Here is a 24,390-nt window from a genome sequence, read left to right on the forward strand (position 1 = left end):
TTCTTGTGGTGTGTGGGGGCAAAGGGAGGGGGAAATCCCAGCACAGGAAGGTAACCTGTGAGGAAGCACGGCAGAAGCTGCAAGCCTTGGAGGAATCTGACTCAATCCCTTCATTAAGGGGAAGAAGGAAAACCACAAAAGCTTTCTGATTTTGACCAGGTGTGCATATTAGCAACGCTAGCTAAGTATGGGTATGGTATTTTTTCTATGCCTTAGAAGACACATTCACTTTCACTAAAAGATACAAAGATGCTCAAGACAGAAGAGCTTTGCGGAGAGCAGACCAAACCAGATACCCACCCTTTTTGGGTAGGAAAACAGAGGCAACTGTTCCTGCCTAGGAATGAGACCAAAAGACCCCACTAAAATTGAGCAGGTGCAGAAAGGATTACAGAAAGGAAGCAAGGGCTAGAAAACCATCCACATATCATGATATGCTTCAATAACTTGGAGCATCTCAGGAGCAAACCCTGCTCGAAGTGTCACAGCAGCACTAGGAAATACAAGTAGCAAAAAAGCAAGACCTTCTTTGTAATAGTTCGTTGGACTTTCAGCATCAGAATGAAAACATCACAGCCAAAAAACAGAACCAGAACAAGCCAACTTGCACAGTTGACTCTTGTAAAATAAGAAAAAGCAATCTGTTAATTCTTTAATTTTCACCCTTAAATTCAGAGGACAGTCTGTTCTCCTACAGCCAGCACAAGACACGTAGAAACTGCCACCTATTTCTCAATTTGTTACCTAATCTGGGTCCATCCTGATCGTCTGAGTGCTCTGTCATGGCAAAGACAAACTGCAAGAGCACATGCTGACACCCTAGGAAGGCAAGGAGGGAACAGGTCGAACAGGATGGGACATGGGTGAAGCAGCAGTCACCGACTAGGCAGCATGGGAGCCTTCCACTGGGCAGCAACCCTTGCTTTCAGCATGCCTGACCTCACAAAAGCAGAAAAGTCACAACATGTTTACTGTAATACATTTAAATACACTACCTCAGAAAAACTAAATTAGAAAAAACAAACAAAAAACCAAACTACTCCCAAAAACAACATACTATTCTCCCTTTCCCATTAAGGAGATTAAACCAAAGTATGCTCAGTTACCTGAGCAGGTAATTTTTATTTATATGATGCTCTCTTACAGGACCAATGCTTAAAAAGGCACATAGCTTTTTCCTTGTTTTGCTTACAACAGGAAATCCAACAAACTCCATCTTCCACCGAGTTTAGACTAGACTAACCCAAACTCAGATCAATTTCAAAGGAATAATACTGTTAAATATTAACAATAATTAGTATCACAATCAAAACCTTTCCCATGCGTTTCTTAAAGGCAGACAAAAAGTTATCACCCATAAGATGATGATCAAAGGGCTGGAGCACCAAGAAGACAGGTTGAGGAAGTTGAGGTTGTTTTGCCTGGAGAAGAGAAGGCTCCAGGGACACCTTACAGCAGCTTTCCAGTACCTACAGAGGGCCTACAAGAGAGCTGGAGAGGGACTTTTTACAAAGGGCATGGAATGACAGGACAAGGGGTAATGGCTCCAAACTGAAAGAGGGTAGGTTTAGATTAGATGTTAGGAGGAAATATTTTATTGTGAGGGTGGTAAGACACTAGCACAGGTTGTCCAGAAAAGCTGTGGAAGTCCTCAAGACCAGGTTGGATGGGGCCCTGGGCAACCTGGTTTAGTAGATGGCATCCCTACAGACAGCAGGGAAGTTTGAGCTAAATGATCTTTAAGGTTCCCTCCAACTCAAACCATTTCATGTTAAACTGTTACAGAAGAGTGAAAAATTGTGGTCCCAATCTTCACTGAGAAACATCACTTTGGTCTTCAGGTGCAGACAAGCAAAATCTATCAACAGTGACAATTTATCCAACAACTATTTATGTTAAAAAAGATCAATAGCTCATTCTTCTAGTATTTAGTAGGAAGGTTCCCCACCAGACAAGAGAGCTGGAATAGGCTCCTGAACTCCCACTTGCCAAGCAGCGTTCCCCTTTCAATTAAAATAGGGCCCAAACCACTGCATATTTGCACAATCTGTTCACTAATCTGTATTACTGAGCCTCTAATACAGATAAGACCAGTTGGTATCATCAGCAGTATTTAATTGACCTTTGGCTTCTACTGCAATGGCTGCTGCTATGTTTTATTGTTGTACTTATAGAAACACTTCATGATGCTTAATATTCTTCCAACAGAAAGTGGTGCTTAGCATAAAATAAAGTTCTCTTAATCAAGCAAAGAAGGTAGGAGAGGAGAAATATGCTCCCACCTATCTCACTACACCATCCCACAAGGGAGCTTCAAAACCTAACAGAGTTGGCATGTATGTGGGTGATTACTTAAAAATAGCAAGAACTTTTAACATAAATGTTTCAACTATTCTCTTGCCCAACCTGATCATCTACATACCCTGGCCCACAGAAAAAAGGACAGGCATCTTACAGCCATTCCTAAACTGTCCTGCTTTCCTTCAGAAAGATACCTACAACTGTTTAGTTTCCACATCTCTGCCAGGTCTGAGGTCGTGAGTTTTCTTGCACATGTATTCAATAATCAATATTTTCATTCTTGACTATCAGACATGAAACCAATTTGTGCCCTCTTTACTTGATAAATTTACTATAGGGACAGCAGAGTTGCATATGTACAAGCAGAGCAGAATAATGGCTGAAAAGTACTTTTTAACTGGCAGGTGATTGTCAGCAGTATCTTATTTCTAAGATTCAAGGCGGAATACATGAGGTTAAAATATCATCACTTGTCTCCCCTTACAAACAAGGTAACTTAAAGAAATTTGTTCATGCAATCACGTTGTTACAAAATAGCTATAAATAGTTATTTTGCTCTGCCTTCTTACCGTCTCATCAGACCAGTATCTATCCACAACAAATAAAGCTGCTGTGCTATTAAAGCTACCACAAAGTGAAAGAAACTGGTAACTTTTACACAGCTTAAGGGACAGATGTGCATGCTGACCCATTTTCTGGGATAGATCTGGGAAAGGCTAATGCAGAACAGACTTTCAAGCTGGTTCCCACACATCATCATTCAGACAAACCCCAGATACTGTGCTATAGCTCCAATTTCACATGACTTTATGAAGTTATTTCTTATAGCGCATTGTTAAGTTAAAACCACATTTCAATACACATTTAATGAAATGATGTATACAGCCATAACAGGGAGCAAGTATACATGATAAAGAAGTGCAAACAGCACAGCCTTCTCCAGGGAGCTGAGGCAAAAGCTTAAACAGTGGTTCTGATCCATACTTGGAAAAGCAGAAGTGAAAGCAAAAGTGACACCCCAGCTGGGATCAAATTACCCATCACCAAACAATTACACTGTTACCCAAGATACCTCACCAGAAAACTATGGCAAAGAAGAAAAAATCCCCTTACGAAAGCTGAAAGGACAACTATGCCCCACAAGTGATCTAATCCAGTAGGGATCTGTACTCATCTAGCGCATGATAATTTCTAAACAGCACATTTAACAGCCAAACTATCAGAGTTAATTCTCCTGCTGATCAAATTCTGGTTATAATTTGGGGGTTATTACTGTGCCAGGTCAGTCTACCCAAGAGTCTGCCAGAATTGGGTCACACCTGAAGCTGGAACTTCACCTTGATTAACAGAGAATTTGTGTATTGATTTCTGCAGGCTTTGTCTGTCAAAAGCAGCTAGAATCTTTACAACATTACAAAATCACCAGAAACAGCAAAACAAGGGGGGAAGCACACAATATGCATTATATACCAGGAAAAACAAACCATGTTCAGACCAATATATTCCACTTCCCACTTTCACCTGAAGCAGAGAAAATATAAAGCAAGTTCATTTAAATTCCTAAAGGCAGTATTATCAGCTGACTAGGCTGTTAAAATACTCATTTTCACCTCAGGTCTTCCACAAGAGAAGAAATTATGAATTCCCATTTGTTACGAATTCTCTTTAAAAAAGACAAAACAAAGCAATGCTCTCTATAGGTATAAATCTGTGTTTAAAAAAAAGTATAACAACATAATATGATCTTTACTACAAGCCTTTTACTATTTCAAATGTTGATATGGAATTGACAAAGCTGTAGTGTTGTACTCTGACAGCTTTTGTGGGGACGCAAAAATGAACTGAGGTAGAATAAGTCAAAATGCCTCAGGTTAGACTCCTGGCTAAAATTTCAGTGTTAACAGTGAGGAAGAGATTTCATTATTGCAAAAATACTGTTGTGATCAGATAAGGCTGTGGAAATACTTGCATGTAGGAGAAAAAAAACCCAACAAAACACAAGGTAAAATAAGGCTTCCTTTCCCTGCCTCATGTTTTTAATTACTTGGAGAATAACAACAGTCCCAAACAGGGTACAAACACGGAGAGAAAGGTGAATGTAATTTGTCATCACTGAATTCAGATCTCTGAAGCCATACTTTTCAGATGGTTAGAAAGACTGACCTGAAACAGAAATGAAAAAGAAGAGTTCTATCCACACAGACTTCTCTTTCTGGATGGTATGCCAGGCTTCCCCTGCGTCAGAGTTTAACTCAAGATTTCCAGTTATGTCATCAAACGCCTACATGGACCTGAAAGGTTTGGGGTGCAGGTACAGCCACATCTCTCACATACCAGCTGGTCTAGGTATCCCTGCCCTGGTCTCAGATGCTTTAGCCACTCCATCAGGTCACAGTCAGCCAAGACTGACATTACCTGAGACTGCACCCTGACTAATGGCTAAAAATGTATGAAAGAAGTCAATATAGTTTTCCATTCTTCCCCTCTGCTTTAGAGAGCAAATCACAGGGATGTAACGAGAGAAGTTTCAGCTGGTTAACACAGGAGACTGAAGTGTTTTTAAATTAGTTTTCCAATAGGGGAAGCAGCTGAATTAATTCTCCCTGTGACACACGATCACTAGTTTGCAACACAAGAGAAAAGTGGGAAACACACGACCAAGGAGAGACTCTTGTAGAGGTAGCTGGCCACCAGTCATCTTACCTGTCATGTCAATCTACACCTTCAGATCACATACCAAGCACATCTTGTGTTAACTTTAGGAAGCTTTAGGAAGCTACAGGCTTGAAATATGCTCAGCAGCTCCTCAGTAAAAACAGTTAATGGCAACTACAGGATTGGAGGGCTGCATTTGATCACTCCCTCCATGTGAGTCTAAGCAGCAGCGTTTTCTGCACAAGTGCGAAAATTTATGTTCTTCAGAAAACAGCCTGTATTTTGGCACAGTTAGGTGATTATTAGGTTTATGAATACTCATCTATATTTTCTCATTTTGTTCAAGTACTTAAAATGCTCAGCAGTATGCATATAAATCCTTCACTGAGCTTCACGTCTGAATCAGGCATCTGCCCTCACACCCACCCCATAGCCCTTCAGATGGCCTTCACACTTCCCACTTCTGTTGGTATAATTCCTGCTCTCCTCTCAGCTGCCTCCCTGAAGGATACAAGAGTCTTATCTGTGAAGCTAAAACAAAAGGAATTGTTAAGAAGTAGGCTTTTTAAGACGAAGAAATGCATTACTTCTAATGAAACAGCTAGTAGGTATCCTCAGCAACTTCAGACCAAGAAGCAGAGAGGAACTCTACCAACAACTGTCACATATGCTACGGAACACTGAAGCAGCTGACTATAAGAACAATGATTATTAAAAGACATACTATGAACAGGACACCTCTTTAACTTGACATACACCGCAAAAAATTTTTACTAAATACATTTCATTGTTCTGTTCCAAGAGTAAAGGTATCATTTCCAGAGACTCCAACTTAAAAATGGTTATGGAAGGAAAAACTGCTTACAATCAGAAGAAAACCACTACTTTTCATTTCTGTAGATACTGCCTACCTATATACAAACAAAATTAATTCAAATTTGTCTCAATGCCACTCCCCGCAAAAAAACCAAAACCAAAATAATTAAGGATTACTGACTATAAGGGTTTGAAAAGTGATGAACAGGTTGTTAGATACCCTGATACTTCCCATCTGCCAGCATTAAACTTTTCTAGGGCTCCAGAAACTGGGTTACCACACTAAATATTTAAAGAAGCAGTTTTGCCCTACCAGTAGGTATCAGAGTTTTTGAACCACCATCAGTAAGGACTGCAGCTTGGGGACCAGGAAGTGGGCAGGTGAAGTGAGGTGAACAAGGTATCAAGCCAACTATATCCATCTTAGCTTCTGAAACAACAGGCTCTAGTAGTAATTGAATTCAATACTCTTTGAGGAGATTCTAGTTTCATTAACTATTTCCAAAGAAACATCCTCAGTGGGAGAGAGGCTACTAAGTAAGAACTGAAGCAGCACAGGAATAGAAAGGAATTGGTACAAAGCACGGTAACAGAACACTAGGGGGTTTGTACATGTCTCCAAATCCAGATCTTGCAAGACCAAAAGAGAGGATCAACAGCTTTCGTGACAAACAGACAAGTAAATAAACAGAATGGTTGTTAGCAAGGAGGAGAAAACTTTTCAGGAGTATCTAATTTAGCATTTAATTGATATTTTCATTGAAATGGAAGCACAGCACATGATGTCAAACACCACTGACCTGTCTATCCAAATATGATCTCTCTTGAAATGTTAGTTTTGTTTCAGACTCGTAATGCGATAAGAATTACCGTTTTTTAGAAAAATAACCCAACAGTTCTTCCAGGTCTGCACACTGCAATTACTCCCTGTGGCTAAGCAATCATTGACCATTATTTGTCACCAATACAAGCTTCTACAGAGGCCCCGCAAGCTGCAGTTTACCTCAGAAAGGGGAAAGCAGCCACAGCTGTGCTAGCTTGTGTGGGGAGAGGAAGAAGATAAGAGAAAATTCAGGAAAAAGAAGGAAGAGGCACCCAGATCAGCCTTTCCTAGGAAGTCCCTACCTTTTCCACAATTTGTATCTTTTCTCTCCTGCAGGTTTTTTCCCTGGAACAAAAGGCCCTCTTGACTGACATACAAGGTGGAAAAAAGTCAATTCTTCAAAATTTTCTGATCCACATAAATTCCCTTACTTTAATAACACACATACAAGTTGGCTTCCCTCTGAACTGTTCCTGTTGCTCCATATCTTCATGCAGTGATGGCTCTGCATCTGTAAAGTTTCTTTTTAACCTGCAACAAGTAGCAGGAGGTGTCAATAAAACTGCTGTTGCTTCCATCCAAAAAACTGCTGCTCCAAAGCACATTTATTTTCTGTGCAAAAGAAAGGCAGGAATATTATATTTGTGACTTTCGTGGTTTTGGGAGAATGCCCAAACACTAAGATAAGTGATGTGTTTGTTATGCACTTTTCACCAAAATGCTGCCTGCAACAAGGAAAACGGGTGGCATATTGCTGCAGAACTAAGTTCTGAGTTGTACTGACATTCTTCTATAAGAATCAAAACATTGCTGCATGAGAAAAATGTTTGGCTTTGTTAGTTTCCTTATAAACTCAGCAATTTTAGAGTTTCTGTCCATGTGTGCCTACTTTTCACTCCTCCACCACCTCTCCAATATGCTACAGGTTTTTGAACCAGCAGAATCATAAAAGCTGAGAATTTCTGGCAACACAGTAGGATAGAAAAACAGCCAAGAGATCAGGTTCATTGACTTTCCCACCCCCTCGTTCCCAACTGGATAGTCATTCATGGCTAGGCTTCGCGAACGAAGATCTGGGGAGAGCTCTACCCGCATTTGTTACAAGTGCGCTGGTGGCTAAATAGGCCAATAAGAGACAGGCATGTCCGATTGCAAAAGGCACAGCAGAAAGACTCCTTAGGTGGTAAACTCTGCAAGATGTGATTCTTTCTGCATTGTCTTTTCTCCTCGAGAGTGATCCTGCGTGTGTTCTCAAAGGCATCAGCAGTGTTATAGATGGTGTGTCTCCAGAGCTCCCGCTTGGAGGCCAGAGTAGACCAGTTATGGTGATCAATATGGCCAAGGCTGGGAGGTTGTTTCAGGGAGTCCTTGTATCTTCTCTTTGGAGCTCCTCTCATGCGGCAGCCAGTGGCAAGTTCACCATAAAGTAAGATCTTAGGGCGGCGGTGGTCCTTCATCCTGGAGACGTGCCCTGTCCAACGCAGCTGTGTTCTCAGTAACATGGCCTCAATACTTGTGATTGTTGCTTGTTCTAGAACAGACGTATTAGTCACATAATGGGATGGCATACACATTCCTCCAGAGCTAGTCCCTGGCACTCCTCCCTGCCCTGTATGCTCACCTCCTATCCCACTGTGTGTAGTTCTAGAATTTCTAACAAACATAGAGGCTTACTAAACTTTCACTACCAAGTAACTAATGATACTAACATTAAGATGGTCCATCTGAAATTCAGTGGCTAACCGAATGAAAGCTACTCTTTCGACTTTCCTCCCTCACAAACTGTATGTATTCCCTACGTAAATTGAAGGTGACATAGTTGAAATACTGAAAAAACATATGAAAGATTAATATTCACTTGAGAGCAGGGTAATTCACCCAAACAGCAAGAAAACAGTAACTAAATAAATCTGTTAAAATTTATATTAACATATCAATGGTGCGGTGAGGTTCTGGAACAGGCTGCTCAGAGAAGTTGTGGATGCCCCATCCCTGGAAGCATTTACAGTAAGGTCGGATGGGGCCCCAGGCAACCTGATGTAGTGGGTGGAATCCCAGACTATGGCAGGGGGGTTGGAACTAGATGATCTTTAAGGTCCCTTCCAACCCAAACCATTCTACGATTCCATGAAAATATAATCCTTTAAAACTGGGTCACTCAGGTAAAAATGACAAATGTGAAAAAGCTAAAGGATGTTTATACTTAAATCTGCAACTCACTTGCTGTCAAGCAATGGTAAGGCATTATCAAGGGCAAGTTTAAGAATATTTTATTAAATAACTTACATTTAATGAAATAGCTTTTATTAAAGGCAAAATTATTTGCTGTATTCCTGTGCATAAGGTACCGTAATTATACAGCCATGTTTAATAATGAGGTCTTTGGAGTCTACTTTCAGCCTCTACTGAAATACAATAAAGTATTTTACTAAACAGGTAAGTATTTTAAGAATTATATGACTGAAGACTTACATATAGTTCAAGTGAAATAGAAGAGTGCCCGAGTCTTCACCCAGATTAATGATTTCCCCAAATGACCACTTACATCTCACGCTTTCATATGCAGAATTGTGCTAGTTTTGCACAATGAACAACTTATTACATATGAGGAAGTCTGACAAAATTATATAAATCATAAAAGCAGTATACATTATTAAAATTAGGAAAAAAGTACGAAACTCCACACCAGTGGTAATTTCCATATAGTTACACATTTTGAGTGCTAAGTTTCTAAAGTACAAACGATTATGCTTAAAACTAACTGCAAATTACAGTTTCACTTGATTTCTCACTTGCAAAACTGTAATCAGTAAGGAAGAACAGGCTAGTAAGTCTTTCACCACAGGAAGAATGATAAAACAGAGATCATAAAAGCTATTTTTAATGTGCCTCCTCAGCTATTTCTGCACACCAAACCTCTAAAGAAAGTTATTAATTTCTCATTATAGAATATGAACATCTTGCAAACAAGAATGTATTTTGCCCAACATCAGCTTGATTTACCTCAAAGCATAGCTCCTAGCAACTTTGAGAGCCAAGGGTGAGCTCACAAACCGAGTCATTGCAATAAGTGGTCATCTGTGAGAAGTCCCCAGGGATATGGCTAGGATGACCTTGGAAGGCTCTAATACTACCAGGAAAAAACTCTCAACAATGCAGTTCTCCTACCTCAACTATTACACTATTCTCTCTCATCCCATTGCTCCTAGACTCATCAAAGTTGTAATAATCCTACTCTTCAAAACGAGTTCTACAGGAGAGTATCAGCTTCTATGTACGTTGTCAGCTATGCTGTAAGTCGAGCGTCACATATAGAGGAAAAACCTAACCCCTGAACTAAGGGAATAATTACTAGTACACTAGGCAGTTACTTTTTGCTGATCAGCTGCTAGAGAGATATGTGCCAGAAGAGATCTCATCCTAGGCAGAGCAAACGGAGAGAGCAAGCAGAGCTCTGCAGCCTCAGCTTCAGCCTGCAGGCACCCTGCCTCTCCCCTCCCCTCCCCTGCAGCCTCTGTTCCCCACATCTCTTCTTGTACCTCTCTGACAGGCCTTCTCACACCATGCTGTTCTTATTCTTCACTAAGCCAGCTGATTAGCCTTCATCCCCCACATCAGAAGCCTTAAGGGATGGCCATCGGCAGACTCCCTTCAGTGCCCATGCCATGGCACAGCATCTAGAAACAAGGCGCCCTGACCCATTCAATTTAATTCCTTTGCCACCTCCATCATGCTGTTCTTGCTGCATTTTGGTTCACCCACTCCCTAATGGACAGCAAGAAAGGAACAGGTACACACACCAGAACAGTGCCACCCTACTCCAGGATCAACTATAGCGTATTACAGGGGTCTAAAATTGCCTGGATGGACAAAAAGTGAATCTTGCTTAAGCCCCACAAGACTGGGACACCTTGATACTGTCAGAATGATTAGAGAGTTAAGCTACCAATGAAAAAATTGGCAGATGATACTGATGAAAAACTGCAGTTAAACATTTGCATTACCTGTGTACAGCACTTGTAAATACAAAGATAGACATCCTGTAATGTTGAGTTTCCCACTCAATCATTGAAACACTAAAGATTTTTAGTGAAATAATCTAAATGTGATTTGTTGGGGTTTTTTTTTCCTGTTTGGTTGGTTTTTAATACACTGACAGAAGCAACCAAGTAAGTGGGTTTCTCCAAAGTTTACCCTTAGAGTTCTCCAAAATGTTTGTTAGGATTTTGCCCACAGATTCAATTGGGATGGAACATTTCTATTTGGAAGAAACCAAGCAAATCTAGATATCTGGGTTAGGACGGCTTTATTTTAACAGCAGACAACAAATTGTAACTGTGATACATGGAAGACACTTCTAGTAAAAAAAAAATACACTTGCTGAATTCACACAGGACTTCACATGATTTTCCTGCTTAGCTGTGACAGCAGACAAATATCTTAGGATGAAAAATGTTGGATTCACATCCTATGTGAGATAGACAAACTGCATACATGCTGTACTGACTACCACACAAAAGAAGTACTTTTAAGAGACCCTTGGAAAGTAAAACCCATTAAGCCATAAATTCAAGTGCAGTTGAGAAAAGAAAACCAACCGCAGAAACCGTTCAAGAGACATAAGCAGAAAAGTGGAACAAAAAACAACAAAAAAAAGTGGAGGGAAAGGTCCACATGAATAGACTAGGACTTTCACTTAACCACCACTAAGATGGGAAGACTGCAATTCTGCCTACATTCTCAGAGCTTTATAATGTCTGAGGTATGCAAACTCAGAGAGGAAGTAACAGCAAGAGTCCAAACACAGAAATCCAAAAGGGAACATGAAAGGAGAAAGGAAGCTATGCAAAATGCATATATTTCCCCTTTCATTATATGACCTGTAATTTAACTTCAGTATGAGGGTTTAATTATCATCACAAGTATTTGTATTGTTGCAGTAATTAGTGTAATACGATACAATATTTACAGGCTCAAGGAAATTTCAACAATCATGTACCACTTCCCCAAATTTGAAGTTTCTGTGAAAAAAAATTTTTAGAATTTCACAAGTTTGCAACTAGTTTCAGATGAAACCATACCAAAGTGCACCACACTTTCCCCAAAAAGTTGAGGCAAATTTGGTTTTTAAGGTAGTTTGAACCGGAATTACAAGTAGATGTGATTCCAAGGTTTTTCCACGTGGTCACTATAGGACAGTCAAGCTCTCCTATAGTTCTGTATTTTTCCAGTTTATTTAAAAAAAATTAAAAAAAAAAATCTATGAGCAATTTCTTGTTTGCTTGAGTTTGCATCCTGAAGTATTAGCACAACTAATATATGTGTTGTACAATCCAAGATATGGATTGTGTGTGATGTGTTCTCTACGTTGGGTAGCGACAGCTGCTCTGTTATAAATAAAGCCCATTTTCCTTCTGGTCTCATTAGTGCAGCCCTACCTGCCCAGCCGTATTAGTCACTTCCTGCATGAGCATTTGAACACCTACATGGCATCAAAACACCTCTTATTACATCCAGCACACTATACACATTGAACTGAAACGTTAAAGCTGCAATTGAGCAAACCTGTCCCCTGAGCCACCACACAAAGCCGTCACCTGCAAAATGCTCTGCATAGCAACTCTACTGCTTCAGAAAGACTAGCTCTTTTTTCCCAATGCTCTCCCACCCCCAACCAAATTCTGTTCAAAGAGAAAGATGGAAGGAAAATCAGATAAATGCAGTCTTAATCTCATGGTTAATCCATCCTCTTCTCCTTACTTATAGAGTTTGAAAGGTAAGAAAATGGAGAAAAAGAAAAATCAATTCCTTCTGCTACTTCAAAGAGGGAGTAGTTTTCAAAAAACTTTTTGTAACAATCAGTGCAACAGGAAGATAACTGTTACCTGTTATACTTCCAAATTTTACAGCTGTTCCACTTCACAACCAAAAATATCTGTATAATAGAAGCACACAAAGGTATAAAGCTGTATCTTCAAAACCAGCAAGCTGAAATCCCAGCTGAGTAACACAGGCTAGCCCAGAACTTCTCCAAGCCACATATAACAACACTTCCCATGACCCTGCAGTAAGGGTCGAGAAAAAACATAGTGCGGCAAATTCATTGCTGTGAATCTTTAGAGGTGCATACAGGATAGCAAGAAACTGCTTAAACCAGCTGTAACTGATGTGTCATGTAGGTTCAGCCTTGGCTTAAGCGTTTTAGTTTAACACTACAGAGTGGTATGAGCAGTGCAAAGCATGTACAGCTCTCAGAGAAATCTACTACTTGCCCAAAAGCAGTCTGACAGACAAAAGGACATGACATCTAATTACAAAGATCCTCCTGCAAGGAAGTCTTTCTCTCCTTGTCAATTATACATTGTTAGGCAGAAAAATAAGACACATTCTAACAACACAACAGAAATAAGAAAAAAGTCTACAACTGAGTAATTTTCACTTTAATGGCATTGATGAACAATCTATAAAGTGACCAAGTTAGTCTTCAATTCTACAAACCCTTTCAGAGCACTACTATGAAAATTGTATGCAAAAGGATCACTATGGAACGGAAATAGCATTTCAGAAAGCTCCTGACAGTGGAAAGGAAGCCTATCCAAGAAAGGGAAGAAGAAATTCAGCAAAAGTTGGAAGCTGGTGAGAACAGGTCATTCTCCAGGATCTTTACACTAGATAAGCACTCAGTAGATAAGCATATACCTTTTGAAGAAGCTCAACTTCCTGCCATAAACAAACGTTTTATAACCCACTCAAAATACTTAGCAGCCAGCCATTTACTTAATTTCATCTGCCTTATTCCTTGGGCAGTAGCTTTCCATTTTTCAAGTCTTTCAGTAGACCACTACTCAAGATATGCCATTATTTGATATATTCCAGAATAGTTCTCATCGGTTTTTCCACCATGGTTTACATATATGAAGAATCTATTAAAATCATACACCTTTCAGAAATATTTTCAATGTTTCAATACCTGGTATCAGCATATACCAGTCTTCATGTTTGTGTAAGGTTTGCTCAAATCCGAAGTAGGCTTGTTAAAATCAAACTGGTGCCTGATACAGATTTCAGAGCTGAAAAATTACATCAATTAGTGCTTCCATTAAATTTATCTCCCCAGACAGACTTCACTGGTGAACTCAGAGACAGTAAGTGAAACTATAGCACTGCAGAAGACTAGTTTGGTTTGGTATAAACCAAACTTATCAAGAATTGAATTAAAAAAAATTCTTTCCTGCTACACACTCTTCAAAGGTACAAACACATATAGGGCATTCAAAACATAAGATGTGTGCATGGCTGCCGAGCTTCTACCTCTATGCAAGATTTGCTGATTTTCCCTGTGGATCTAGCTTCTACATAGAGCAGCTATAAAGAGCACAGCAGCTTCAACAAGTTCATTCAAACAGCTTGCAAGTATATTTCGTGATGAATACAGAAACTCAATGTTTATTGCATCTCAGCAGCAAAGCTCTCCCTATGTACACCAAGGCAGGCACAGAGCCAGGATGGATTTCACCAGAATCCCCACTAAATCACCTTGCAACCACCCTGAGCTTCCAAAGGACTATGTGGCAGTCAACATAAGTCCTTTAAGAATGCTGAAATCTTTCCACAAAACTTGTCAGATATTGGTTGCAAACACCAGAAGGAAAAAAACAACTTAGAACAAGACATCAGGAGATAAATCCAGAATGATGATGATGATGCAGCCTGTCAAATGAAGCACACAGTTAAACTAAAGACTTAACAAGAGACAAGGACATTCAGCAACCAGCTACTGCCTTCCAGTGATTTACAGCACATTCGTCCAGGTGGTAGCAGTATTTTCACAAAAATAATATTTTTTCAACACGAACCCCGCATCCAAACCACATAATTTCAGATACCGTTTTTCAGCGTTACATAGCTCTTCTCTGGTACCTTAACTATCTGTTCTGTCCATTGTTTTCATGTAAAAGCAGTCAATGGAAACTAAAGCAATCACTGGTCTTTGCTAAATGTTCTTTCTCTTGTAAGTTTCTTTATAAAACAGCCTGAACGAATCCCCTTGGAGAGCTATTTCACAAAGGTATCCTCTATAGCCTAAGTCAACTCAGGTAACAGCAATGTAGTCTCTCCTCTGCCAGCAGAGAGAAGGAATCACTTGGAAATGGCTCTGATTCAGCCAGATCAGTCTAACCAGAAACTGCCCCAAAAACTCAATTTTGAAATTCATTTGAAAGCTATTTCTCCTAAAAACAATGGGAGACATTTGACTTCAGCTTCCATACGGACCAAAAAATACCAGATGCAAAGTATGGTTTGAAGTGCGCTGCTTGCAGGTACACATTGGGTATTAAAATATATATTTTGCTGTTTTCAATGGTTAATAAAAAGTAACACCAGACAACAAAACTCTTCTACTGTTTCCTCATTGGACTCCAGCTCCTGTGCCTGAGAAGCACAGGCAGCCTTCCCATCCAGCTGGGCCAAAGTCAGCACATAGTGGTGCCACACAGCAAGCCTTCTCTGGGGAGCATTGAGGGTGCTGGCTTTGAGAACCACTCTGATACTGCACCCTTCTTTCCAGATTCAGAGACCAGAAAGGCTCTCCCTTCTATCCCAAATATGTAGGTTCATACTGACTTCTAACCTAATTCATTGCAATTTTTAGAGTTTGTGTTGTGCCAGAATTTTTTTTTACAAACACCTGCCCAAATTACTCCCTCTTGCATTTAGACAGAACAGTCATTTCTTCTTCCAGTTCTCCTTATGCTAAAGTAAGCAGTTCTGCATCTGGGCAATAGCACTTTTGTCCTTGCAGCACTTCCTGGTTCCTACCATTTTTCTTAAACCTGAGATTCCAAACAAAGCCGCACCAGATACAACTGCCTTATTGCTCTCCTCTCAGTACTAGCACTTCAAATTGCATTCAGCTTTTTAGTGGTTCCACCATTATTAGCTGCCTGCATCATCTATCGTCATTAATCCAGATCTGCTGCGTCCTACTAACATTCCAACAGTAAGACTGAGCTCATATTTGAAAAATGCAAATAATCAAAAACCTCTTCCTTGCGTGTGCATTCTTTGCACCATAAGAACAGATAAACCAAAACTCTCCTATATCAAAACTCAATACAGAAGCTAAATGATAAGCTCATACCAGACAACTTACCATCTGGTGCCAGTTCATTATTGAGGCAAGGAAAGGGGACCCTCTCCAGGTCTCCTCTCCTTTCCCCAAACAACTCAGTGCTTCCAGCTTATGAAAGCTGTAGTTACAGCCCAATGCACACACTAGAATTGTGGACTGCACACAGCTTAAAAAAAAAAAATCTACATTAATTTTAAAAACAGACTTAAAATTTGTATGGATCAAAAGCAGTACACCTCCAGAAACACAAAAAGTCAATTAAAGTGGAAAAGAATATACTGGAATAGTCATTAATTTATTTTGGTTGTCTTCTTCAATACAAGTTTGTTTTCTAACTTGTACCAACAGTCTGTATGACCAAGCTCAAAACAAACCTTCACCACCAAAGATCTGATGATACATAGCAGTTCTTCCATGACAGTGCTGTACCCTGTTCTGTTGCGCTTTTTAAAAATGTATTTGATAACAGCCCGCATTTTGCATCTTTGCAGAAAAAAACAAACAAAAAAACATCAAAAATCCTAACACCTCTGTCCCCTCCACCCAAAAAAACCCCAAAATCACTACACAACCCACAGAATAAAACACAAAAATCCTTCTATTGTTTTAAGTCCTGCATCTTTTCACTTGTTATAGATAAGGAACAACAAGAATCTTCTTTTGAGAGCTCTGTGGTGCAGAAAAAAATTTCTCAAGAAAATAATGGTCATGCTTGGCATTACTCAGCTGCAGCAAACCAAAGCTGTTGAAACAAGCAAGATCAAAAAAGAGGTTTCTCATCTGCAACAATATTCACATGAAAAACTTCACTTGTAAGACTGTCAGGAATAATCTGTTCTATGTTACAAAACACTTCAGAATGCTTTAGAATTCAGCTAGTTGAAAACTTCTTACGTAATGATGCCACAGGCAGCAGAGACAGGACCAGTGGCTACCAGCCTGGCCTGGGAACTTCAGCGCTGTGAGCAGCTCAGAGAAATGCCCTGGACCATGACTGTCCAAGAGCTGTGGGTGCACCTTCAGGCACTGGATAAACCATGACTTTTGTCTGGATTGTGAAAGAAGAAATGATGCAGTAAAAGGACCAAATTGAAGGTCTGATTTCATCAAGCTCCAATGAAAACCTCCACTTGTTACCTTCATGAACATGTCATTTTCAAATGTTTAGGTCTGACAGGCTGTCACAGTTGCCAAAATAAACAGCCTGCTTAGCACTTTATTCACTACCACCTTGTGGGGAAATAAACATTTGCACATTGTGCATGAGACAATTAAAAACTGGACAAGAAAAAAAAAAGTAAAAAACTATTGTGAAAGGTAACTTTTTAAACCAGATAATTTTTTTTTTGCTGGTGGATCAAATGATGTATTAACAGTAGGGACAAAGTTGCAGATTGGGGTGAGCAGCACTGCTAGCCAAAGTGATGTATACCATCAGCTCTAAACAAGTCTGCTTTTCTTCATATAGAAAGAAAATAGAATGAGATCCAGAACTCATTTTAGATTCTTAATTTACCAAAAGCGATAGCTTGGCCTTGTCTGAGTACCTGTTATGGCTTGGGTGGGGTCCTCATGAAACATTACACTCTGGGATAATTCAGGTAGGATTTGCTGAGTTACTCTCACTGAAAGAACAACAAATCAAGCCTCCACATGAAATATCTACTCCATTGAGGCAAAAGCACTCAGCAACGTCCATCAGTAACTGTCATAACTCACTGCAAGGAAGGTTATATCTTAGAGACTGGGAAGATAATAGTAATTTAAAATAAAGTTAGAACTTGAAAGAATGGGCATCTTCAGAAGTTTGAAAATTACTCTAAGTGTCACTGAGAAATAGAGCAAAAGCACAGCTGAATTTACTTCCATTACACAAATAAGTGAAAATTTCTGAGTTTGCTTGATTTCCATTGCCTTTATGTAAGGCAAATGGGGACCACAGATATGTGCATACTTTGAAATATCCAGATTTTAATGCTGTATTTCACTTTGGCCACTCTGAGGTCTAGGTGGCCCTGTATATGTCAATATCCATAAGTGCCTAACAGCAAGAACATTTAGTTCAAACTCCAGTGTTACACTACTGATTTTCTGCCTTAATCTCCAGCAGGATAAAACATAAATATCAATAAAATAAATAAATCACAATAAAACATAGAACTATCACTATAATTCTGCCCAGAGTCCTAACATCTATATTTTGCAGCTGGAATGCAGCACTAGGCATCTAAATACTATGGACCATATTTGCTCTTTTGCAAACCCATCTATTCCAAAAAACTCTGAAGTTGCACATTCTTTCCCATTTTTAAACTGCATGCTAATACCATGAAGTTAACTAAACAGAGTTTCCAATCTATTGCAGAACTGAACTGCACACGCACTTGAAAAAGCACTGAACAATTTACACGCTTGTTTCTGTAAGACCTCTGAAAGAGTACTTCTAAGCAGACAAATTTATACGTGGCATTGCACAGGTGCACTGGAATGGAAAGGCATAATGTGTCCTCTCCAAAGCACACTAACATAGCGAGCAACATTAAAACAGCTGAAAGGTTAGGAAGCCCTTCCCCACCATTGCTTTGCCCCCATACAGCAGCAATAGTACTGACAACAGCAAAGGACTTTTTTGCTTGTTCAAGGAAGTGGCATCTCTCACAGCCACTCTGTAATTGTTTCACAGATGTCATGCTGCATCTACCTGCTCCACTCACTCTGCTGCCTATGGGGTATAAAAGTCTTCCAGCAGCTTAGTAAATAACTAACCCATTATTTTCCTAAACAGTGTTTAAAATCCTTACTATTACTTTTTTCAGGCTAGATTTATTTCCTGCCTGCCTCCATCCAGTAGGAAACCAGAAATAAAGCTAGTCCCATTTCACTGTCTAGCCACCATTTGGCAGAATAACTGGCCAGTATTCAGCTGCAGCTTTAAACAGAGGCCAAAGATCAACCTCACATGGAGGCCATCAGTCTTCACAATTCCCTTTTGTTTTATAAAAGCTTACCCTGAGCAAGTCCACCTTCTGGGGCAAACTGATTCTTACATGATCACCATGCCCTTCCCATCCTGGCAATCTTCTTCTCCCTTTTCTTCCTTCCTTGTATTGTGTGAGCAATCCCACAGAGCCACGTCACAGCTGAAACAGTTTGCATAGAACTTCCCTTTCCTACAAGCTAAAGGAACAGTCATTCAGATCCCCATCCTACACCCCCCTAAGCTGATACACCACCATTCCTATGAGATCAGGAAGCCAAACCAAGTAAACTAGAGAGGTACCTGCCTTTGCTGCCATTCTTATTATGTTTGTGGTAGAAAACAATACACAACGGCATCAAGATGACTAAGCTAGACAAAATAAAGCTTTGCCCCTTCTATTTTTCCAGTAGAATACCCAATATAGTTTGTATTGTACTTAATAAAAACACCACTGAGGAAAATGAGTGCACTATAGCTCATAAGGAAATGGAAGTGGGATAGCCTTAGGAGTTTCTTTACCTTTTCATGGAATTGTAATCTAGGAAGTGCCCAGCTTTTCTCACAATTAAGTAAACAAGAGCAACTGTACATCTCAACAAGCCTGTCAATGAAAATATACACCAATCTTAAGGTGAAGTAGTGAGGTAGACCTTAAGGTAAATGCAGACTCTTAAGCCATTTCAGGTTTAGTTCCAAATCTGTTAAACTTCTGACCTTCTGCACTGAAATCCATAAAATTCTTCTCTATGAGTAAAGTCTTGAATTTGTTTTTCATCCAAATTTTTAACTTCCAAGTAAAATTCATTTTTTTACCTTACCAGATGTTTTCCAAGTACTTGAAAACGAACTCAAAATTTAGATAGCCTCTTCATCACTGGACAAATTTGTCACCTAGATTACTTAGAAAAAGTAATAAGTACTTGGCTAATAAAATCCTATAGACAAGGACTTTTTTTATTTTTAAAATATAATTCATAAAGAAAGTATTGAAAAAATGCGCAAGAGAAACCTAAGCACAAGCAGAGTATACTGAAAGATGTAGGTGGGTAAGCAATGCCTTTCTTCAGGGGGAAGTCTCCAGTTTGAATTCTTTTAAAGAAATTATATCCCTTACAACTCTTAGTCGTTTTGACAATGTACTGACATCCTGGCCATGTAAAATACATAGCTTTCCTCAAGCCTGGCTAGTTTAGACAGCAGGAAGCAAGATATTTGTACAAGAAGAAAAGAGGAATGAAGGGCCAAGAGGCCCCAGAGCAGTAGGAAGAACAGTTATTCTGGGTGGAGAAGAAGGAATGGGGCAGAGGTGAGCTGAAGGCCTTCCCAACCCCCATTTAACTCCCTCATTTCTCTTTGTTTCGGTAATTTAAACCCAGTAGTTCAGTTTTCAACTCATTTCACTTTAAAAATCCCTGGACTGAATCCATACCTGTGCCTGGTATCTCCTGCGAACAGCTGGTGGGAGCAGCGGGAAGGGAGGCAAGTAGCAGATATCTCCTGATGGCTCAGGCTGCGGTCCCCAGTGCCAACACCACCCACAGACCAGTGAGGTGCAACACACTGGCTTATGAGAGACAGCTGACAACAAGGGCTTCTGCTTCCCAGAAATGACACATTTTAAAAATTAGGTTTCAATCCCAGCTAAACAAAACTGGTTCTCCTTCATCTCCCACTACAATTTCCAAGTCATAGGAAGTCTTTAACCTTCAAAATCAGCTTTACTATCAACATCAGCAAACTCATGGTATCACTGTAGACTTATCGCTTACTCTCACTCCTTGCTACCAACATCAACAGTTTCGTGACACTATTTATCCTCACCTCAGGAACTCAGGCTTTTCTCCATTAGCAAAACCCTTCCTACAACTGTTCAAAAGTGTCACCATCTTTTCTATTCCCAACATCTCAGATCCCAGAGTTTTAACAAAAGTCTTCTTAGTTGTAAGAAGAGGACCTGCTCGTTTACCCCTTTACCTCATAACAGCAAGGCTAAGAAACGACAGCTTTAATTCCGGCTCTACATCTGACAAAGACTTATGCAAACAACAGGAAGTCATAGCTATCCATGCAGAGTAAGCTTACAACTACTTCTACACAGCGAAAAAACATACCACACAAAGTGCTCATATGTTGGCAGAGCATCTAGACCTGCACACACTAGGACAACTAGGTAGTATTGTCATTCAAGAACATTGCTCAAAACTAGTTTTCTTTAAAATTAATTTCAAGGCATTTTCATCAGTGCTGGATTTTGTAAGCTTTGTTCCAAACTGAAGTTTTGGCCCAAAATGGATCCATCAAGAAGCATTCAAGATGGACTAAAAGTCTGCCATATACTTCATCAACTTTAAAGGCTAACTCTTGCAATCTTAAAGGTACTTGAGTATCATCTTGAACTGTGACATCTAGCTACACAGCAGTGTTTTGGCACTGGCACTGCATACAAAACATCGGGAAAACAGGACAGACTTTTAGAAGCTGTTTGCTGAAAATTACAGTGAAGAAGTTTAGGTGCTTGTGCAGCTTAAAGGCTGCTTGCTCACAGCTCATGGACCTGTGAGTCTATCTGCCTCATCCTCAGGAACACAGCCACCTTACAGTGGCTGAAGCTGCTGGTTTGTTTTAGAGAGCCCGTAAACGAGCAGGTTCTTTTGTCCTCCTACACCTCTCTTCCTCCTTTGGAAACCTGTATTCTTGCAGTGTCAGCTGGAGGGTGGTCCCTCACCCTGCCATCACCTCCTGGTAGGCAGTCTGCAGCCATCCCAGCAACTCACTAGCTAGCATTAGAGCATCATTTTAGATTAATAACCCCTGCAAACAGAGAGCTGCTTCTGCACTGAATGAGGGTAGCCTTTCTGAGCTCTAGTTTGACTCAGGGCACAAGCAGCTCATTAACCATCAGATGATTCAGCACTTGGTGCCTACATTTCTGCTGGCTGGTTTTCATCAGCAGACTACAGCTTTGAAGGTGAATCATTTATATGATACCATCAGACACCTGAAGAGGCACACAGGTGTCAAGTCCCTCCAGCTCCAAGCCAACTAGTTTTATGTGATACAGACTGCTCTTAAATTCTCCTCTTCACTATGCAGCCTTTATAATCACGTTCCCCACAAAAATTCTGACTGTAACAGTCTGCAACTTTTTTTCTCCTACTCTTGCAGAAAGAAATCATGCACAGACAAGGTCTCAGTTCACAGAGAAATACTTGCAATAGGTCCTGAGCAGAAGAAAGACGACCTCCACATTTCAGGCTCAAAAGAAGAGAGCAGGATTTTAGTCCCACCAAAGCCACCATGGAAAAAATGCTGTCAGATGTGGTCCCTCCCTGCCCCCAACAATCCCTTCCGATTTACTCATGGCCACTAATCTCATTATAGTTCCTATAATTAAAGCACCATAATATCTGATCAAGAATATAGTATGCTGTTTAAATTAACTCACACGAAGTCTTTTAATACAAGAATGACTGCTCCAAGAGAATTACAAGATTTACAAAATAAAGCATCACTAATGAGCACAGGATCAAAACTGGATTATCAAGTTTCCTGATTTGCATGTAGAAAAAGCAGGCAGTAAGGTTTCTATAAAACTTTTACAGCTGTTTTATAGGAAAAATGAAACAATTATATATATATATTTTCAAATATTTATTGAAGAACAAACTGTTCTTTATAGATGTTAGGAAATAGCAAATGTTAGTTTGGTCTAGTCAATACTTGCTAAAAAGTGAAGAGTGAGATTGTTGTTCTGAATAGCATTTGTCAGGTTTACATATCAGGGAAATAAGAAAACACATATAAATCTTAGGTTCTTTACCAGTCTGCAACAAGTTAAATAGAAAAACCTACTTAAACTTTAGGTCTTCTCCTGTTCTTAAGTCAAAAGTCTTTCCTTACCTATTTGTTAATTTTCAAAGGAAATTTCCAAACAAATCCCAACCCCACCCCAGACACACAAACAGCTAAAAAGCAAAACCAGGAGCAAATTCGCCCTCTGACGTAGATGTACAAGCAGCTCAGAGAGGTTAGGAAGACAATCACTCATTTAGTAAACCGATAAATGCACAGTTTCTGAAATAACCTGGGTTTGGTGCCACGTCAAATGGAGAGAAAGATGGGATGTGAAGGAGGAAGGAACTTCAGTAATATTACACCTGTGAGATTAGGTGTCCTGGTTCTTTTCTACCCTGTCCCCAGTTTGTATGCTGGATCCAAAAGTGCAGAAACCCACAGCTGAACAGGAAACAGTTCTTCCACACTTCTGACCCTAAACTCACTCAACATACCTAAGAACCCATGGAGACTGCCCCATCCTGAAACAACACTGGCCTTTCAAACAAGCACACTCTTCAGCCTCATCCACTTTATGTTCATGATTAAGCATAACAAAGAACAGCTCTGGGCTGCATCCATTCCTAGACAGGGCTTGCTGGGACCTGACTCAGGCTTTGTGGGACCCCCACTAGATCCTGAGCTGTGATAGGATCACCTCTTCTGTGATAATCCACCACCATCAATCACCTATCAGTTACCATATCATCAGTTTCTGAGTCCAAGTGAATAAAATCATAGAATTTTTTTGTGAATGTCAGATGAACCCTCAGGGGTTTGTGATTATCAGGCTGCAGAGAGAGAATAAGTAAACTGAGGCAGAGGTAAAGTTATGCAATTTTCCCAAGTGAGGCTCCAGATCAGCCTGGGCACTCCAGGCTTGCAGGCTAAGCTTCTGCTTCAGCCATTAAATCTTTGAAAGGGATTATGCAGCAAGGTGCCAGTGATAAGGACTGGATTTGACCTCTAAGGACCTTCAGATACGACATTCCTAAAAACAATTACCCTCATTTTCCAGCATGCCGGTAACACTATGGGCAAACTCTGCAGTTGAAGTATTTTCATCTGGCATTCTTAAAAAGAATGCTTAAAACTTCAGTTGATTTTCTGATCTATAAAGGGCCCCCCAGGCAGAAATTTTGATGCTCTTATATGTTTGCATAGAAGAAAACAGAGTGCATCACAGAGTTTTTACTTTGCTACTCCATTAAGCATCATTTCAGAAAATATAATGAAACCATCGTGAAGAATACAGCTTTCTTCAGAGAGAGAACACACACAGACGTTAAAGGCAACATGAATTATTTTAAGTGCTATACTTCTGCCAACATACTCCACATTTTCATCATAAGACACCACTCCCACAGAGTGGTAGTCAGCCAGTGTCTTCTCATACAAAGGGCACAGATTGTTATTTCTCTGACAAGGAAACCAGATCTAAACAATGTATATTGCTGCTTGAGGTTTTGTTTTTCAGTTGGTTTTTGTTTGCTTTCAATTTCAGGTACATTGTTATATCAAGCTGATTGGATCCAAAATGAAAATATGCTAAAATTTTTAAACAAAAACAGCTTTTCAACACTTATTCATTATGAACTTCTGGTAAATTTTCTTTTTAATTTGCTATACAAAGTGCAAAGTCTCAAAGATGAAAGGTGACTTGATTTCTAACCTATACTGGCTTTTCACTCATCCTTCCCAGAAATTCCTCTAATATAACTGAAATGGCAAAGCCTTTCTCTCTCCTCAGGATGACTCACAGAGTCCTTCCACAGCACAAAGGAAAGATACATCACTTCTTGTTCTTAAGAAACGTCACTTTCTTATTCTTTTGAAACAAGGTAGGGC

At 39.8% G+C, this 24,390-nt stretch overlaps 1 protein-coding gene across 1 annotated transcript in view; it reads right to left on the reverse strand.

Annotated features, from left to right (window-relative positions):
* Positions 1 to 24,390, reverse strand: part of RNF217 (ring finger protein 217) — a 67,885-nt gene that overhangs the window by 40,466 nt on the left and 3,029 nt on the right. The window lies entirely within an intron of this gene.

Source organism: Pipra filicauda, unplaced genomic scaffold (assembly GCF_003945595.2).
Source record: "Pipra filicauda isolate LSUMZ 115617 unplaced genomic scaffold, ASM394559v2 scaffold23_size5868930_pilon, whole genome shotgun sequence".
Taxonomy (NCBI): domain Eukaryota; kingdom Metazoa; phylum Chordata; class Aves; order Passeriformes; family Pipridae; genus Pipra; species Pipra filicauda.